This window comes from Phalangium opilio, unplaced genomic scaffold (genome assembly GCF_054372755.1).
Source record: "Phalangium opilio isolate 3A_F unplaced genomic scaffold, DU_Popi_V2 ptg000041l_1, whole genome shotgun sequence".
NCBI lineage: Eukaryota > Metazoa > Arthropoda > Arachnida > Opiliones > Phalangiidae > Phalangium > Phalangium opilio.
The window spans coordinates 8,204,848-8,226,518 of record NW_028324165.1 but is presented as its reverse complement, the minus strand read 5'-3'; the positions used below and the strand labels follow the sequence as shown (position 1 = coordinate 8,226,518).

At 37.7% G+C, this 21,671-nt stretch overlaps 2 long non-coding RNA genes across 2 annotated transcripts in view; both read left to right on the top strand.

The window, feature by feature from the left end:
- The window catches only part of LOC149679762 (uncharacterized), a 107,809-nt gene that overhangs the window by 83,503 nt on the left and 2,635 nt on the right, over positions 1–21,671 (top strand). The window lies entirely within an intron of this gene.
- LOC149679763 (uncharacterized) lies at positions 7,941–8,798 on the top strand. The gene is made up of 2 exons (XR_016365933.1): positions 7,941–8,077; positions 8,145–8,798. It is a non-coding gene; the product is annotated as an uncharacterized LOC149679763 (long non-coding RNA).

The window sequence follows — 21,671 nt, the reverse complement described above, 5'->3', positions numbered from 1 at the left end:
GAACACAGTCTCCCTTAATTTATGCCAACAAAATTATCAGAAACACCCTGTATAAAGGGTTAGGACTTGGGAATTCTAGTGGCTTAATTATTTCAACTAAAATATGTCCGGCATGCGCATCAATGAAATCCGTTAAAAAAAAGTTTAAAAATTCTTTTAGTCTATTTAAAATCCAATAAGCCATTTATTACAATTTAAACCAACTCCTAGTCCTTTAAAATTCGCTTTTAAAACCCCTTTAGTGTTATAGGAATAGGCACTGAGAATCCAATGGGTTTAAATGGCATTAACTTTACAAATCGAAATGTAACCTAAACATACAATAAGGTCCAAACTTTTTTTGATAAAAATCAATGGCCAGCCCAAACCGCTTTAATTAGAAGGCTGAAAATTTGCAGGGACGTTACTCTTAAGTAGTAGACACGCACTAAAAAATATTTTTCTAAACCGCCATCTTGTAAAATGGCAGCCAGGAATGTAAAAAAATATTTTTAGCCACATCGCATGATGGATATATACGACGAGACTCTCAGTTTCACCTGCCCTGTAGTAGTTGTTGTTGTAGTTGTAGTAGTAGTGCCACAGTCCTGCCTTTGTCGGTATCTTATTTTTCGTTCGTCATTTTTGAACGTCGAGAGAAAACATTTTTCGTTTTAGTTAACTTTACAAGTTCACAGGTGGAGTTTTAAACTTAATTCAGGGAACGAAATTGTTCCAATTTAAGTACGTTACGATCATACGATGTGGCTGGCTTTAATTATGACACAAGCCCTTGGGTCATCTTGTTTTATTTAAAATCAGCTTGCGCGTCGACCGTTTTAATCTCAATGAACACTACATGCCCTCGAAATTCTCATAGCCTACATTTCTAAAATGAAAAATGTTCTTTTCAAAACGCCTAGGCCCTATATCCGTACACTCCATTTTCCACTAGCATCTAAAACTTTTAGAAAAATTAGAGTTTCGTGCACGAGGCGAATAGAGGCGAGTGAGGGTTTTTGGCGGATTTATTACTTCATAAATTCGGCTCGATGCCGCGACAGGCCAAATTGCGCAAGAGCCCTACACCACTAAAATTAAGTTTCGATGTAGAAAGAGCAAAACTATATAGGCAAGGCAGCTCGAAATGAACCCCCGACCCGCCGACCGACTCCCGCAAAAATGGAAAAATGAAGAAAAAGAACGCGGGAAAAATTCTATTAATCAATAATATTAGAAAAGTTTATAAGCAAGAGTATATTTCTAATTCTGTGTATTTCGAAAATTTTTGTTATTTTTCTTATTTACGCCATAACTTTCGTAAATTTCAACCGATTTAAATGAAATTTTGTATAAGTGTTCGTTATGTTTTCAGGTATAAATGCGGGGATTTTGGTTTTAATACGTGGCCATCTTGAAAAATGGCGGTCGAAAAACAATTTCGAGATTGTTATTTTTCTTATTGACGTAATAACTTTCGTAAATTTGAACCGATTCAAATGAAATTTGGTATATGTGTTCGTTTTATATTCAAGTATAAATGTGTAAAGTTTGATTTTAATAAGTGGCCATATTGGAAAATGGTGGTCAAAAAAGGTTTTGAAAATGCTATCTTTAATTCTTAATGACGTAATAACTTTCGTAAATTTCAACCGATTCGAATGAAATTTTGTAAAAGTGTTCGTTATATGTCCAGGTATAAATGTGTCGATTTTGGATTTGATACGGCGCCATTTTTAAAAATCGCGCTCAAAAAAGATTTCGAAGTTGATATCTTTCTTATTGACCCGATAACTTTCATAAATTGTAACCGATTCAAATGAAATTTGGTATACACATTCTTTATATTGTCAAGCATAAATCTGCCGATTTTGGTTTTAATACGTGGCCATTTTGAAAAATGGCGCTCAAAAAAGTAAAGCCATCCCGAAAAAAAACCCAATATTTTTATTATCCCTAGCAATAAACTGGTAGCATTATTCCTTCCTCAATAGCGATAGAAAGCACATCACACACTCGAGTTTATTAGCTCCTTATAATAGTTCTATTTAAGTGCACGGTTCGATTTTAATAAATCTCTCAAAATTTCTAGAATTTGTAGGATATTAATATATATTTTTGAAGGGTGGGGTTTTGGTGTGTATATGTATGTATGCCCCGACCGGCCGGCCCCCGTGTATGTCGAAACCATTAAAACAATTTTTGGCAGACGCGTTAGATTGGCCCCCTAATGATAGAATCATTTCTAAAGTTTCGATCTAAACCTATATTTTATTTTATTGTGACCCCCATCGGGTACCCCTCCCTCCCAGACTAGAAAAATTGCATACGCCCAAAAATTTAAGATATACCAACGTTATGTTCTTCATATTGTAAATTCATACTTAAAATTCAATTTTATTCAAAAAAGGGGGCCCTTCTACAGAAACTAGTAGCAAAGGAATCCCCGGTGTTTTTTTTATTAGTTTCTAGCCGCCATTTTTAAAGATGGCGGAAACTCTAAATCAAAAAGCAATAAAGCCCATCTATAGATAGAGGTAAGCAGTGTACTAAATATTAGGGAAATCCGTCGAAATGCACTGATGTTATTTCATAAAGAAGGTTTAGGTTTCTTTTATGGCTGCCATTTTACAAGATGGCGGTAAATAAAAGCCCAAAATTTATAAAGCCCGTCTATAGGGTATACGGAACCAGTGTACTAAATATTAGTGAAATCTGTTGCAATGCAGGAAAGTTATTCCATAAAGAAGACTTAGGTTATATTTCAGGTCGCCATTTTACAAGATGGCGGAAAATAAAAACCCAAAAGCCATAAAACCTGTCTATAGGCTATAGCAAACCAGTGTACTAAATATTAAAGAAATCGGTTGAAATTCACGGACGATATTCCATAAAGAAGGTTTTTTACAATTATAGTCGCCATTTTTCAAGATGGCGGCGGATTGTAAAAATATTTCTTAGTGCGTACCTACTACTTAAGAGTAACGTCCCTGCAAAATTTCAACCTTCTAGGTTCAGCGGTTTGGGCTGGGCAATTATATATGTAGGCCTAAACATAAAATGAAGAATGTCATTGACCGTTAAACACTTCGCTCAAGGAATAATAATAAACTTCTGTTATACAAAATATTAATCCCTCAAAAAATGTAAGAAAATTCAAGTTTCTTAAGATAGTAATGAGGGGTGCGAAATATGACCTTGCCGTCATATAAAAAATATAAAACCAAACCAGAACCAGTTCCCGCGTTTGTAAGATAAAGGTTTCTTACATAATAATGTCTATCCATACTCCATAGTGAAACACATTATCACACCATCAAAACTGCAACAAGCTGCCGCATCATCATTTATCAAAAGATAGAAATATAAAGAGAAAAAAATATGTCAAAAAGACTCAAAAACTGCAAAACATTTTCGGAATTTTATGTAAACAAGTCATTTTTGAAAAAGATTATTTTATTTAATCTTTTGGGTTATTTTAGCTACGTTTCAAAAATATGTTCGTTGCATTAAAAACTATGCTGGACCGTGTTTCTTTAGAAAGCTAGGAATACATACAGTTAATTGGAATAATTGTGTACCCCATATCTTCATTGTTAATTTCTATGCGGGTTTTGTGGGTATTCCGGGCTCTAGAACTTAATATCCGTCACGTCTATTAATAATTCTGGTCAACGTCTTTTTAGGCCTAACTGCGATTTAAATGGTTCGTAGGAAAGCGAGTTCCAAGGCAACCCCTTTCAAAATACAAGGGGGAATGTAAAAGGTGGCCGGGCTATTCCTCTCCTCAGTCGGAAAATATGACTGTAATTTTCGTCATTCGCGTCGCGCTGACGTGTGAGTTTTCAAGAATCAATGAGATGCTGGTTGTAATTTAGAGGCGGGGATTAACTCCGGACCTACGTTTGGACTGGAGATAAAGCTGGAAAATGTGGCGCGAATTTATACCTTCTCCCTAATAAACTAGATATCACTTCTTGCTCTGCTTGTACATAATTATTAGTCACGTTGAGTTAAAATAACTGGCTACGCAATTATTCCTAGTAGCTGTATGTATTCCCGGTATGCTTATTAGCTAGGGAAGGGCGGTTAAGTTCAGGGGCGCGTTTGAATATCCCTTTAAAGATTGACTTTTGATGAGAAGTGTGGTTTAAAGCGGACTTAGCTCGTTCCGCAGCGACTTGATCATTAAAAGATGCAAATTACTTCGTATTAAAGCTAGAGAAACGAGGTTTTGGGCAGGTCCGCGGGATGCCATTAGGGTATAAAATGACCTGTTTTGGCACTACTAAATTTCTATTAAAAAGTTGCACGCACCTTTGGGAGGCAATAAATATTTTAATGGCCCGGAAGGCATACATATGCCCAAATGAGGGATGTTCATTAAAGTTTATAAATGAGGTTCTATTATATAGATTTATTCGAAATTACGTACAAGCTTGACTTATCTATAAAAAAAAAAGATCAAAATTGAAGTTTCGAAGTGAATTTTAATAGCGACATTATTTTCCTTGTTTTATGATTATGAAATTTAATCACTGGAAAATGAGTGTATACTTTGATTTGACTGTACAGGGGAGAGTATAGTAATTCTTTCAGCTATACAGGGTGTTTCTGATAAGTCTGGCATAAATTAAGGGGGATGTTTATTCTTTGGGGTTCGCATAGTGACATTCACCCTATCCGAGCAAGGATTATAGACGCCTTAAAAACTACAGCAAAAAAAATACGCCTAAATCCCAATCCAAATGCCATGGAAAGTTGCCAATCCTTCAGGTTAAAACACACTCAACAATGGCATAGTATAATGCATACCTCTTCGAGGCAAGAAACTCTTTTAGAATTTAAAATATTCCATGTTTATACGGCAACTCCCTCGCAGAAACATTTTAAAAAGAATGGATTGTTACTTGTTAGGTTTGAGCACGCTCTTGAACGGGGTGTTGCCAAAAAAGAAAATAAAGTGCAGGGAAATACTGTCTAGAGCAGAGACAGGTAGCAATGACGCTTCGCTAGATTATACGTCGTGTGTAAGTGCATGGTTTGTTGAGAAGTTTTGGGGGGAAAATCGTCTTATGGCAGTCGGATGTAAGGATCTATTTTATTTCTTGATAAATCGAATGAATGGTAAATATCGTGAAAGTTTAGGAAATTTTACGAAATATAGGGAAGTCTCGTGAAATTTACAGGAATATTAAGAAACATCTCGTGAAATCTAGGGGAAAATTAAGGAATATAGCGGAATCTCGTGAAATAAAGGGGATATTACTAATTATATAGGAGTCTCGTGAAATCTAGGGGTATATTACTAATTATAGGGGAATCTCGTGAAATCTAGGGGTATATTATGAATTATAGGGGAATCTCGTGAAATCTAGGGGTATATTGAGAAATATAGAGGAAGCTCGTGAAATCTAGGGGATATTAAGAATTATAAATGAGTCTCGTGAAATTTACAGGAATATTAAAAGAGATGGTAGAATCTAGTGAAAAGTAGGGGAATATAAAGAAGAAATACAGCGGAATCTCGTGAAATCTAGGGGAATATTAAGAAATACAGTGGAATCTCGTTTAATCTAGGGGAATATTAAGAAATACAGTGGAATCTCGTTTAATCTAGGGGAATATTAAGAAATACAGTGGAATCTCGTTTAATCTAGGGGAATATTAAGAAATACAGTGGAATCTCGTTTAATCTAGGGGAATATTAAGAAATACAGTGGAATCTCGTTTAATCTAGGGGAATATTAAGAAATACAGAGGAATCTCGTGAAAAGTAAGGGAATATTAAGAAATACAGTGCAATCTCGTGAAATCTAGGGAATATTAAGAAATACAGTGAAATCTCGTGAAAAGTACGAGAAAATTAAGAAAAATGCCGTGAAATAAAAGAAAATATCACAAATAAATCAAAGGTTATCAAAAACAATCCACGATTGATTTTCATAAATTAGGCCGAGTTTCTTTTCGAATTCTTTAAAATTTCACAAGAGACTTCTTGTTTTACCTAAACTTGAATCAATTTAAAAGTACTGGATAAATATAAATTCTAACATTTGGCAGTTGGAGGAGACGCCTTCTCGAGAGACGTGGGTTATTTTTTCAAAGACAACACATTTTAAACTTAAGATGTAGAAGATTAGCGATACCACAGGCAATGCGTGTAATGTTTAAAAAAAATGTTGATTCATCTTATCTGATTCTTTTTAAAATTTTGGCAATGATTGTGGTTTATGGGTTTTACTCTTCTTTTTTAATGAGAAAGAAAAGTCAACCTGTTCTATACTTTTCTAAATCACCCTCTAAAATACGGCCCTTAGATAATGACAAATTGGTAAGTCTGTTCTTAAAGGGAGGGTGAAGTGGAAAATCAAGTGATTTTTTTATCGATTCTTCAACTAATTATAAGACCAATATGCATATAATGAAACATATAGGAAATACAGTCTCCGAATGATTTTTAAAAATTAATTAAAATTAGGTTCGGATCTTAAGGATAATTTGAAATAAGTACCTCCTCCGACCAGGGATAGATTTAATTTTAGAAGTAGGAATGGAGCAAGAACAGAGTAATCTGGGCGCGCATGGTCAAAGTCCCGGACCCCCTTCCATGGGACCGGGGGGGGGGGGTGTATGAAAAAAGAGGCGGACGGGTCATAGCGACAGAGGTAAAAAGGAATTACGTAGTATTTTTCGCTGTCCCCGTCAGCAACGTCATCAAAACGTAGTTTAAGTGAGCAGCCAATAAGATAATTTAAACTTTTCGTTAAGTGTTGGAGGGAGGGGCTCTATACTGGGTGGTCTATGAGTCGGAATAACTGAAGTAAATACTAACCGTTCTCCATTCCTACTTCTAAAATTAAATCTATCCCTGCTCCGACCAATTGCGTAACGCCCTGCCTTTTTGTTAACAATGTCTCGCGCCACGATTGTCATTGGTTTTGAGACTCGCAGATAATCGAGAAAACAACTAACTTTTAACAAAGAAATATATAAATTATTAAAAGTATTCGATGGAAAACACGTTGTAAATGGGCCATTTATCTTGAAAATATTGAATTTAATAGGATCGCCTTCCGCGTAGGGACAATGGATTATGTCAAGTTAAAACCAGTTAATGTTTATGAGAGATGTAGAAATATTCTGGATTAATGGAACAATTCGAAATTTCTAATAACAACCGCCGAGCTACAACGAGAGTTTAAGCCACTCGTCTGACAAACAGAACCAGGTGTTCAAAATATGATTAATTTCCCATAACTTATTGGAAAAGTCGATCAAAACAACCCCTTCCCCCTTTTCAAGGAAGATTAGCAAGGCGCCTTAAAGGCCGACTTCCAATGAAAAGTGTTCTAGGGAACTGAAAACCGAGCATCGAGACTAACAATGGAGCGACCGTGCACCGAGTTTCGAATCCCCGCTGGGGTAAAAGATGGAAGGGTTCAAGCTAACTGAAAGCCGTGTAATGTGGTTCTAGCGAACTGAAGATACACAATAGAGAATTTCCTTCAGGGGAAAGCAAAAATTCGAGAGAAAATAAATTTAAAAGGATTTCTATTGTGTATCTTCAGTTCGCTAGAACCACATTGCACGGCTTTCAGTTAGCGAGAACCCTTCCATCTTTTGACCCAGCGGGGCATCGAAAATCGGTGCACGGTCGCTTCATTGTTAGTCTCGATGCTTGGTTTTCAGTTCGCTAGAACCTTTTTCACTGGAAGTCGGCCTTTAAATTCGCAAAATTGAGTTCCTTGATAAACTGCCTTTTAAGGTTAAGCCTTATCCTGATAGATAAATTTATGTACGCTGCTCGCGCTGCTAAGCCTAGTTTTAATTTGAACTTTTGCGTGTTGTATAGCGACACCGCTGTTTTAAATTAGGCCTTCCGGTACGACGCTCTCTCTCTCTCTGTAGGACAGGATGGGCGTGTTAACAAAAGCACGTGCAATCTATCTGTCAATTTAGCGCGCCAAATAAACGACGTTGTGTAGAGCTCTCAAAGCCTGGCTGGCTGTCTTTACTCTTTCGACTAATTCTAATTTTGGCCTCTAGACTTTGAGGTTTCGTTATAAGGCTTAGTTAAACAAGAGAGGATGAAAAGGTAAACAAGTATGATTAACAAAACCTCGACGACATTACCTTAAAATTAATTTTCTCTTTGAGAACAGGGTTGCCAGACAACACGAACTAATTTTGAACCATGCACCAACAAGGGAAGACTAAAAACGCGAGTTTCTTTTCCGAGTTCTTCCAAGAAGATGCTTAACTAAAAACGTTCTTTGAAAAAGAGATAATTAGAAGTAGCGTCCATCAATCTTGCTATAACGTAAACCGCGAACTGATTTCCACTTAAGTTTATTCGCGTCCAAAGTTGCAATGAACGTAAAGAAGTCTTAAAACAGAAAAGCCTACCATAGTTTGATCCCATAACCTTAAATACAGCAGTAGGGGCGAACAGAAGAAGGGTGCATACTTTAAACCTCTTATACAATGATTTAAGAACGATTCACGGCATGTGGGACACTTGCCAAATTAGAAGGATATATTGTGATCTTTTCGTTCAGATGTTACTAATAGGGAAAGGAAAGGGGGGTAAAAATCTGCCTTCCATCTGGCTTTTTGGAACCTGCGCTGTAGTCTCTTTGTATCATGAAAGTGCATGCGCAGAGATGCAATGTATCAACCCCCTTGTATGTCCCGATACTGAGGGTGACCCGAGCATTGAACTTTCTTTTTGAGAGTACGCATGTCATTTTAGGGTAAGCTGTTTTTTTGGCGTGGATTTAATTATCTTGTTTTTAATTAAAGATGTTTTAAAGGTCTGTGTTGTGGTCAAGTTTGATTTGAAAATTCCATCTATGACCTTAGATATTTGAGGTCAAAGGTTACGGTCACCCTGTCACTGGAGAACTAATATTCTTCACTGCTATCTTACAAGTAATTGTTTTACATATAAACAATTTCTTGTTGTTCGAATTGGACTTTTGGTTTGGTAATTGTATAACAAAATAAAAAAACATGTCCACATACAATTTTAAAAATTACAAGTTTTGTTGTGAAATGAGATTCATTTTAGGTCATAGTTTCAGTGTGCACTGAGAAGTATTAGACCTCTTTTGACAGACGCGAGGAACTCTTTCACGAGACGTATAAAAAACTCAGAAAAACCTCATTAACCAAACGCCATCCATTTCCAATTACTATTTCAGATTTGCCGATCAAGCTGTATAACTTTAAGCAGGAATGCATAAAGACACTAGGAATAATTGTAACCCCCATATATCTTCCATGATAATTTCTATGCAGGTTTTGTGGGTCGGGCTTGAGAATTTACTACAAGTCACGCCTTCTAATTCTGAGTGAAGTCTTCCTAACTGCAATTTCATTACATTCCATGGCAACGCGAGGTCGGGTTATCATACGCAAGTTGCAACAGGCAGCGAGATAGATTATTATATTCGCGAGGTAAAATTCGTCACACATAATGATTAGTCTAGCTAGCTCTTCCCACAAGAAAAAAGCTGCCCAGATACGTTGAGTCAATATGGCTGGCTACGCGAAGATTCTTAGTAGCTTTATTTATTGCTGTTTTAAGTCAAATAATTTATTCTAAGTCAAATAAGTTTGAAGAGTTCGTCCCAGCTCTATTTATTCAAGGAATATAAACTTACTTTGACTAACTGTAAGGAAGATAAGTGCATTTTAGAATAAATAGTTGCTTCAAATCATCTGTCACTAAAAATCAACTCCAGAAATCCATTATATAGAAGTATAAACACGCAAAGTTTCAAATGTAAACATATACTTAGCGCTATTAGCATTAGCCCAAAAATACCAAGAACTAAAGCTAATTGTCTCGATTTAAACACTTCCGGGTGATTTTTAGTACAAAATAGAGAAAAGTTCATGTATATACAGGGTGTTTCTGAAAAGTCTGGGGATGCTAATTCCCAAAGAACATCCCCTTAATTTAAGGCTTTATAATTGCTACTGCAATTGATAAACACAGTTGGCGTACTTGCCAGGCAAAGATAAAAATAAATAATATAGTATTTACGTTGTACGTCGCAAAAACCAATTCAATACTGCAAAAAGCCTATTTTGGCCAACTACATCTATGCCTAGGGTTACCACCCCCGTATTTCAAGTGAGTTGTGTTTTCGTCTGTAATTTAAACCAAGATCAAAGTCAAGATCCTCGACTTTTCCAAGAGGGTATTTGCCGATGAAAAAAGAGAGTACCTCGTCAAAGGGTACTTAAGTGATAAAATAATATTTGCTCTTTCAGGAATGCATACAGCTAATAGGAATCATTATGTACCTGCCATTTTCACTCAACGTATCTAGGCACCTTTATTGTGGGAAAAGCTATAGACTAATCATTGCGCATGACGAATTTTACCTCGTGAATAATACGATTCCCCCAATTTCTCCCAAAAACTGAAACATTGGCTATCATATATTTTTTAATAGATCCGCGCATTCCAATACTCGGCGCGTATTTCATTGCGTGCAAACTGACTGAATACAACCCAACCCAACCTAATCAAAGGGGAATAAAAGGTTTTGGGCGAAATAAAATCAGGTGCTTTTTGTAGCGAATTTAAGTTTACCTTTTAAGCTAGGGTTTACGTGAGCAGTTGAATTGCGCGAGGTACTAAACAGGGTTAATACAGTTTTTTTATCTCTAAACTCCCTGAAATATCAAAACTTACAACCAAAACCCCTAACCTTTACTGGTTTTCCAGACGCTGTTTCAACCATGTCCAATGAAAATAAAAAAGTAGGTGCGTTTAATACGAGTAACCGCATGGAGGATTGGGCGGTGACCAAGGATCAAGTTCTGCGCAAACAGAAGCCAAAGTTTCTTTTCCGAGAGGGACATTACATTTCAGACAGGTTCCCTGACCTTTACCCAAAGGACCAAAGCTGTTACCGCGTTGACAAGCGAGGTATATATATACCGAGTGTGATGTAGTCGGCTTATCGAAGGAGATACACAGTATTTCTCTTCTTATATCCTACTACGGGATTATTGGGAACTGTCTGTCACCAAATGAAAACAAATAGACCTAGAAGTCGCCTTCATGCCTATTTTGCGTCACAGTGTGTTTCTAAAGACAGTTCTGCAGGGAGTCCAGCCAAAAATTTAAATTACTTATAGGAAAAATAAGGGTTTTTTTTTATTCGGAATTAATCCCCCTTAATTTATGCCAATGCCAGACTTATCAGAAACACCCTGTACAAAATAATAAACATCAGGATTACGTGTCTATATATGATATTGTTCATTGGTTTGTCGCGACCCGACGGACGTATTCGTGACCCCAAAAAGGGGAATCAAAACAAAAACACTTAAGCCTTTTCATAAACCCCGTGTCGTAGCACGTGACAATCCGCGTGGTATAACTAATGTGGGTCGAATATGGGTCGAGGAGGTTTAACCTCATTATTACGAGAAAGATTGAAGAGAGAGAGAGAGAGAGAGAGAGAGAGAGAGAGAGAGAGAGAGAGAGAGAGAGAGAGAGAGAGAGAGAGAGAGAGAGAGAGAGAGAGAGAGAGAGAGAGAGAGAGAGAGAGAGAGAGAGAGAGAGGTTAGGAGACTTCAATGGAATTTATGTCGCGTCCCCCAAAGGTCAAAAGTGGACCGGGGTTATCTTGGGATTCGAGATGCATTTTTTGAGATTGCATGTGCCTGCATGGCATTTCTAAACAGTGTAGAAGAAATCTCAGATTAACACTTATTGCATCTAAAAATAGCAATAAATGCCGGTGAAATGAGTCAACTAAACTGCACATCTACCCTTACCTCTAGATTTTAATTTTAATTAAAATTAAGCATTAAGATAAACAATGAACTAATCATTCCGAATTAAGACGTACTCAGGGCGCGTTAAATACCGTCGGATAATTATTGTTTTCCAGTTAAACATTCAAACCAATTGATTATAGAAAAACTAGAAATGTAATCAATCCCTATTATTATATCACCCTAGTTTTCCAACCAACTCCATTTATGGCAAAAACGAAACTTCTCGTGGGCCTATGCAAGTATGTATTGAGCAAAAACTGACATGTTTTGAGAAGCCAACCAAATCCATGGGCTATTTTCTGGCCAATATCTTCTTAGGAGCTCCAGATATCGGTTATATATATATATTTTTCCATCGGTATAAAAGATACAAGATGCAACTTTGGCTTGGGAACCATACAGTATGACTTGGCTAATCGAAGTCAACAGATTCAATCGCATAATCTAGTGGTTTCCTAACAGGAGAGAAGTGTACCACCACAAAACGCTTAAAGGCCGACTTCCAGCAGCGAAAAGGGTTCAAGCGAACTGAAAACCGAGCATCGAGACTAACAATGAAGCGACCGTGCACCGATTTTCGAGTCCCCGCTGCGGTAAAAGATGGAATGGTTCTCGCTAACTGAAAGCCTAGCAATGTGGAGGTTCTAGCGAACTGAAGATGAACAATAGAAATCCTTTTAAATTTAATTGCTCTCGAATTTTTGCTTTCCCCTGAAGGAAATTTTCTATTGTGTATCTTTAGTTCGCTAGAGTGGTACCACATTGCACGGCCTTCATTTAGCTAGAACCCTTTCATCTTTTGACCCAGCGGAGATCCGAAAATCGGCACGGTCGCTCCATTGTTAGTCTCGATACTCGGTTTTCAGTTCTCTACAACTCTTTTCAATGGAAGTCGGCCTTAAAAGGAGAGTGTCACCCTTCTTCAATTATCCCCTTCTAATCATACACAATGATTAGTCTATGGTTAGCTCTTAGCACACGAAAGAAACTGCCTAGATACGTTGAGAAAAATGACTACACAAATATTCCTATTAACATAGTGTCATATCAACGGTGCGTGGCTTAATTCGAATAGCTAAGACATATATACAACTGGATCTAGTTCTTTTTCTTATATAGTGCTATAGCTACTTTCGGTAGTCCGAGGTAACATCTTCCGGCAGCACGATGGAGCATAAGCGATTATTGCTTGTCTATCGACTGCATGGGTGCCTGGTTGCTGGTCAAGCTGAGCTGGTTGGCTTCGATCTGTTTTGGGAGTAAAAGGCCACATCCATATATATATCTTGCTGGCTTCCAATGCCCCCATGAGCCAATTGCCGGTCGATGCTCGATAAACACGCCGCGTCCACCCATATACATTCCCGCGCCTTTTCCTTCTTTCTCGTTCGCTGACTTACTCTAGGATTCAAAGACGCCAGGCTAACAGAGTCACCCTCTAATCCAATGGGATGAAAAAACACAGGGCACAGCTAGCCAAAAGGAATCTCGGAGGAATACGCTAAACAAGAAACGGAGGATTATACAGGGTGTTTCTGATAAGTCTGATAGCATTGGCATAAATTAAGGGGGATGTTTGTTCTTTGGGAGATCGATTATGAGTCGAAAATGTCGCCTCCATTTTGTTTACCACAAGGGACACTGTTTTCGAGTTATGATTTGATGGGTGTTTTAGGGATGACCCCTTAATTAAATTAAATTAGAAATAATTGTCTAATAAGTTTCCTTAATTAAATTTAAAGGGGTCGTCAGTAAAATCCTCTTTACAATCTTAACTTGAAAACGGTGTCCCTTGGGGCAAAATGGAGATATATGAATTTGAAATTAACGTACTATTTAATTAAAATTAGGAATCTATTAGGCAATATGCCAAATGATTACTAAACTTCTAAAAACTTCGCTTACTCCATTTATAAAATATCACAACTAAGCCGACATTTAGGGGAAATTCATCCCACGTTAATCCTACGGCCCCTGTAGAAATGTTGTTCCTGCCGCACACCGGTGTTCAGGGAAAAACCAGTATTTAGGCGAAATAACACCATAAATACAAAATGTTCCTAACTGACCCCTATTTTCAGGTATTCCATGTGTTACAAGTACCCTATAATATCAGTTTTTATTTTAAAAAAAACTGTAGCAAACAACCCACAATCCAATGATTTATTATTAATATATTATATAAAATATTTATTTTGTAAAACTTCAAAATGTAGATTTCTACCTAGTTGAAGGGGTTTTGAAAAACCAAAAACCATTATCTGCATAATATAGGCCTTTATCTTTTTGACTCAAAAACAATAGACATCAAATAAAAGAAGAATAGTGGAAAATTCAGCCTATGAAATAACAAAACCAGAGAGAGAGAATCAAGTTCGAAATTCCGAGTCGATATTCCGTTTTAACAGACCAAAAAATAAAATAAAAGAGAAGAAAGCCGTTTCCTTTTTTTTGCTTATTCGGCGGCTTTTCCTTGGCTTGGGATTCGTTTAATATGTAATCAATTTTAGTTTATACGGTGATTTAGGAATTCAATAGCAGTATTAAAACAAGGTGGACGGAGAATAACTAACGATAGTTTCACCAAGGAGTGATATCTAGTTTATTAGGGAGAAGGTATAAGTTCGTGCCACATTTCCAGCTTCATCTCCAGTCCAAACGTATAGTAGGTCCGGAGTTAATCCCCGCCGCCTCTAGATTACAACCCAGCATCTCATTGGTTCTTGAAAACTCACGTCAGCGCGACGCGAATGACGAAAATTAGTCATATTTTCCGACTGAGGAGAGGCGAAATAGCCCGGCGCCTTCTTTTACGTCCCCCCCCCCTTTTATTTTGAAAGGGGGACTGGAACTATGGCGCGCGAATACTTAGGCATCTTTTAACTTCTCCCTAATAAACTAGACATCACTTCTTGGTATTATATAAGAGCATTTTTATTCAGACTATATTTCCCCATAGAAACACATTTTTTTCTCGTGAGAAAATCAGTCTAGAATCAATTAACACTGCACAAACCTTGATTGTCTCGGCGTGGATGGGACAAAAACGCACAAGCGCATAAATGCGCCTTGGTTAGCAAATAGTTAAGCAGCGCTAATAGAGTACTCAATGATGAGGGAACTATTTAGATATACTTATGTGATTAGGTTTAGTAACCTTGCTATAACATATGTAAAATGATGTTGACAGGAATCACGTTACAATTACCCCTCCGCTTTGTGGTGGTACACTTCTCTCGAAGAGAAGTATTATATACTTCTGCCTGTATGTATTTCAAACTAAACGTCTCTAAAATTTCAAAGCGTACTATAGCATTACCTTCACAGTTATTTTTCTAGCAATTTTGGTCTGAACTTAAAGTTGAGTTAGGTATAGGAAGGTTCTCCGCCTACATGCATATTTAGTAAAGAGGCAGACTTACAAGTTTTACAGTAGCTTGGAACAAGGTAAAAACCTAGAGTGGGCGGAGACGGAGTTATTTGATATCGTGTCACACGCAACAGGGACTACGCTTGGGATATGAAACTCCCGTAAAATAAGACAACACAACCGACAAAAGGGGAATTTATTTCAATACACGTTTACCTGTAGGAGTAATATTCCTTCTAGAGTTACAAAATAAAGGCCCATTCACACCTACCACCCTTATAGACCCAACCAACAAATAAACAAACAAGTTGGCTAGGTTTCGTCTCCATCTGAGGGATAGGATCACGTGACTAACGAAATTGACTGTAGTACAATCTGTCGTTGAGCGACGAAAATAAATCTCTTATTTAAATTCTGATTGGATTAGAGTCTGACTCTTGGGGTAAAACAGGTTCTGCGCATGGCAAAACCAAGCCAATCAGGTTATCCCTTTCTCGCCTCAAAAAACGCGAACGAGATCTGAGCCGTTATAAAAACTCAAAAGAATTGTTGGTTGAGTCTATTGGAACAACCAATATTCAGATATCGTTCACTAGAGGGCATGATTTCATAAGTGATTGTCCCCTCGAATAAAACAACGCCAAGAAATAAAACAGTAGTACAAGAAGTGATATCTAGTTTACTAGGGAGAAGGTATAAATTCGCCCAACATTTCTAGGTTTATCTCCAGTCCAATTTACGTAGGTCCGGAGTTAATCCCCGCCGCTAAATTAATTACAACCAGCATGTCATTGGTTCTTGAAAACTCACGTCAGCGCGACCGACGTCCGACGCGAATGACGAAAATTACAGTCATATTTTCCGACCGAGGAGAGGCGAAAAAGTCCGGGGCCTCCTTTTACGTCCCCCCTTGTATTTTGAAAGGGGGACTGCAGGACTATGGCGCGCGAATATTTAGTTAGGCATCTTATACCTTCTCCCTAATAGACTAGATATAGCTTCTTGCATGGTCTGTAGCAGATTCTTTCATAGCCATGGTATCTTATAAAAATACATCCTAGGGGCTCAGTCTAATCACCGGGCAAAAGAGTACGGCTTTGGTGTGCGAGCCATGCACCACCAGTCCATTTGAAATCAATCACTATATATCTTGTATGTTCGATATAAAGAATGTTATAAAGCTACTCCAATAATAGGCTGGTTAAGAAATTCCCCATTAACAGGTAAAACGTTTCCTGTTCTAGTCCTAGACAGGAACGTAATCTAACTAAAATCTTACGAAATAAATCGCTTTGATTGCTTATTTAGACCGAAACGTGTAAAAGTTTCGCGGGTTTATAGTTTAAAAATTCTCAGTTTCGTCTAGCAGTGTCTGCCGAGATGGCGCCACCTCTTTAGCGTGCCGTTTCTTTAGCCATAGCTCACTCGATCATGCCTAATTTACTGACGCGTGATCAAGTGACATAAGCTTTAGCGACGATACATGAAAAGTTTTATTATTCTTGGAACGGCAGGGATAGATTTAATTTTAGAAGTAGGAATGGAGAATAGAGTAAGTAATGTGGGCGCGCGTCAAAGTCCCGTACCCCTTCCACGGGACGGGGGGGGGTATGAAAGAAGAGGCGGACGGGTCATAGCGACAGAGGTAAAAAGGAATTACGTATTTTTCGCCGTCCCCATCAGCAACGTCATCAAAACGTAGTTTAAGTGAGCCAATAGGGACTTGGCAATTCGGGCTTAACTCCGCCCCCAGCGCCATTATGGTATGTTTTTTAGCACTAGTGAAAGGTAGTCTGACGTTGCATGACGTAGTACTGCCAAGTCCATATAAGATAATTGAAACTTTTCGTTACGTGTTGGAGGGAGGGGCTCTATACTGGGCTATGATAAGTCGGACTTAAGTAAATACTAACCCCGTTCTCCATTCCTACTTCTAAAATTAAATCAATCCCTGATTATGTCAATCAACAATTGTCCCTGGCTTTCTTTAGAGCAATACTGTGTAACTTAACATCTCTAGTATAGTTCCTCCAATAGCTATCAGTTGGCCAAATCAACCATCACTGAAGCCGCCGAGCCAAATTCCATTTCCTGGACTCTCGGTATAGACCGCTATTCGGTTGCAATGGGTTTCATTCTTAGAATGGGTTAAAAACCCAGGTATTCAAGGCGATTTTGAACGGGTAATGGTCTCCTTTCAAGGTCGTTTGTGACACTATACTTTCTCGACTTTTCTTTCGGTTGTTATAGCCTATCTTTAAAAGGCAAGTAGAAGTGTAGAACTAAAGCGAGGAAGATCCCGAAGACAGTCTGGTCGACACAATAGGAATTTCCCCTATACACACGCAGTGTGGTTTAGTAATTTGAGAATAATAGCCATCCATAAAAGAGGCAGTAATAATGCATTGCTACTATGATCTAGGGGTTTCCTACTGTTATAGAAATGCATATAGGTGTGTTTAGGTCATTAACAGTGCAGGCCTAGATTTAATTTTAGATGTAGGAATGGAGAACAGAGTAATCTGGGCGCGCGTGGTCAAAGTGCCGGACCCCCTTACACGGGACGGAGGGGGGAGGGAATACGAAAGAAGAGGCGGGTCATAGCGAAAGAGGTAAAAAGGAATTACGTATTTTCATGAGTTAATAATATGTTAGCTCCCTATAAGTTACTCAGGCTCCATAGGCGTAATGTATCCAGCGATTTCTTCTCATTTCGCCCGCGCGGGAAAAAATCCGAATGTTGCGCTCTCTCTTGTCGAAAAAAAATCCCGCTCGTACGGCTCCTCGACCTCGAGTCGTCGGCTGCTTTTTCACCAAGGGAGTGTTTTAATCGTGAATGTTTATGTTTTAACAATTTAACATTAAATCAAGGCGTTTGTGTCAGTACTGAGACAAAAAAAATGCACGAACTCAATGCAATTTGCCGATATTGTGACTTAAAACGAGAAAATTATACAACAGCTAAATCCAATCCACTGAACTCTTAACCGTTTTCTTAACCGAGGCTACTGAGTGAAATATTTGGCTGCTTAAATAGCTCCGATATCATTGGCTAGCTTCCACTACACGCGCTTCCAGGGAAAAATCGGAAAGGAGAGTAAATAAGATTTTCGTTCCCGTGGCGGCCGCTGAGCGTCGCATATAATTGGGAAGCCGGCGGCGCGGGAGAAAACGCTGGAGTATAAAAATGAATTCCCTGAGTAACTTATAGGGAGCTAACATATTATTAACTCATGGTATTTTTCGCCGTCCCCGTCAGCAACGTCATCAAAACGTAGTTTAAGTGAGCCAATAAGATCATTTAAACTTTTCGTTACGTGTTGGAGAGAGGGGCTCGATACTGGGTGGTCTGAGTCGGACTGAAGTAAATACTAACCGTTCTCCATTCCTACTTCTAAAATGAAATCTATACCTGATGCTACTATAATCTAGGGGCTTCCTATTGTCATAGAAATGCATATAGGAGTGTTTAGGTAATTCCATAGATTTTCACTAAAAATTACCTGACTTTTTCAGGATTTTAAGGTACTGTTGCCAGGACCGTCGAAAGTTTGTGGGCCCCTAGGGAAAATTGATGAAATCTCGGGCCCCTATCAAGACAGCAACACGCGATCCGGGGCCCTTAGACGGTACGAGCATGCGTATAAGCTACTGTTTTAGAATAACTAAACCACCCTGCACACTATTTGAAAGAAACTCTTTTCTTTTTTATCTATTTCGTATATCTAGCGGCATTGGCAATATAGCGTCTATATCCTTAAAGCATTGGAAAATTTCTTTTTGGTCACGTGATTTAGTAGACCTGAGTCACTCTTTGAAAAAGGTACAGCTTACTTCTGTGTGGTATACTAGCATAAGTTTATACGTTCCATAAGTATGAATGGCACTACCTATACTTTTCGTAATGCTAGAGACTTATACAGCTCGAGATAACTAGTTCGAGAACGACGAAAGAGAAAATTGAAGTCATACACTCGGTGGTTATGAACTTATGATACTAGATATAATTTTTTTTTCTAAAAAACTACTGCAATATTATACTATAAATTTTCTTTTTAAATTCTCTCCGCTGACAAAATTAACTTAGTGAATTGTACACAAATAAAACCTAACTTCCACTTCCAAATGAAATGGAACCATTTAATCGCGAACCAATATTTAATCCAATCTATTTTATTTTACGTCAACCAAGGCTTAGTAGGTATATTAGAGTCACTAAAACGCATTGGGTTTTCTGAGGTCCCAGACCGATTCCCAATAAACAATAAATCTTTTGTAAAGGCAAATAAGGTGGCTTTATTCGTAGATGAATTAAATAAGAAGAGTCCACAACTACAAAGCCAAATAGCCTTGATCTTTTCCCCGGCTACGTATGTTATTACATCAATTAGTAATTAAGTACACGTTATAATTATTAATGAAAGTTAACACCGACAAATGAAGCTCGGTATAAATAATTCAAGGTGATTTTTCCCCCAAAAGCCATAAGGATCAGGGATAGATTTAATTTTAGAAGTAGGAATGGAGTCTAACGGTTAGTATTTACTTCAGTTATTCCGACTCATAGACCACCCAGTAAAGAGCCCCTCCCTCCAACACGTAATAACGAAAAGTTGAAATTATCTTATTGCATGGCTCACTTAAACTATACGTTTTGATGACGTTGCTGACGGGGATGGCCAAAAATACTACGTAATTCCTTTTTACCTCCGTTGCTATGACTTGTCCACCTCTTCTTTCATACCCCCCGGTCCCGTGGAAGGGGGTCCGGGACTTTGACGCGCGCCCAGATATTACTCTGTTCTCCATTCCTACTTCTAAAATTAAATCTATCCCTGATAGGATACAGAGAACTCCCTTATTTTAGATCTCCAAGGGTATTTTTAGTCTATCTGGCGGTACTAAACCCAAAATAGCTTATATTATCGGGGATCACAAAGAAGAGATCATGAGGGGATTGAGCAAAGGCCTAACAATCATTGGAAAAAGTATTATCCAAGCTAAATGGGATAAAAACAATAGCAATTCTGCAACTGGTTAGAAAGAAGAAGTATAGACCTAGAACTTCCGGAAAAGGATAAACTATTATTGTCTTAGTTTTATTTAAAAATCTCGTAGAGTCGTATGGTATTATCTAATCCAATAATGCTACAGAAGCAACAAATTCGTAGTTCATTTTCCCATAAGGTTTTCCCTGACTATTTCCTGTGGTTTTTTCCCCTAATCTTTTTAGACCAAAAGTTGTCAATATTAACCGAGGGGCTAGTCATTCGCCAAAATTTTGTACACCTGATTACTGATTTCTGAATTTTTATGTGAATTCCTATGATTACTGGACGAATTCCTTGATTTCTGTGATTACGATTATTTTCGGTGATTTCCATAATCATTACACTGATTTCCCGTTATTGCCGCGGATTACTTGTGATTTCCGTTTGAATTCCAATGAATTCCGGTGATTATTTGGTGAATGCCGTGATTACCACTGGATTCCTCGTGAATTTCGATGAATACAGTGATTATTTCTATTTCAACTGATTATGATTTTTATTTTGGATTTTCGAATTCCTCCATTGATTATGCGTGATTATTTCACGAAAGGCGTGATTACCGAGGTGATTACAAAAGATTACTAGTAAATCATATGATTATTTCTAATTTTCTCAAGATTTCACGTGATTTCCATTGATTATCGGAGATTTCTGATTACCTTTGATTACCCGCAGGAATGATTTTGATTACTGATGATTTTCAAAGAATTCTAGAAATCAAGTAATCGATTTCTGCGGTTTTGTACACCTGATTATTCAAGTGACTAACCCCTCGATATTAACAGTACACTATAAAGAATATTATTTTTATAAATGAAGTCTACGAGTTCTATTTCGAAAGGGAGTTCAACATATTGAGGGAGCTATTATTATAAAAGGAGCAAGATCGTGTTTTATCAGAAATAAATAATACTTCTCTTCGAGAGAAGTGTACCACAAAGCGGGGTAATTGTAACATGATTCTTTGCAACATGGTTTGTGGCTACATTCCTGAGGATAAGCCTGGGAAGAATCATGTTACATAACTAAAGTATTAAGAGCATGCGCAGTGTCATCCTTCTTCAATTATCCACTTCTGGTTTTACTGACTGTTATATCCCCATTTCATTATTTTCTATGAGAATTGAGCTTAGTTGCGAAACAACTTTTGTCATGGATGATAAATGTGCTTACAGAAATATTTCTCGCGACTTCAATAGAGCGCGGTAATAGGCAGTGAGATATTATAGAATTGCAGTGGCAACAATGAAGTAAATATCATTATTTACACGATGTTTCTGATAAGTCTGCCATAAATTAAGGTGGATGTTCTTTGGGCGATTTTGAGTCGAAAATGTTTTAACTTCTATCGCCTCCATTTTGCCACAAGGGCCACACTGTTTTCTAGTTATGATTTGATGGGTATTTTAGGGATGACCCCTTAATTAAATTAGAAATCATTGTCTTAATCAGTTTCTTAATTA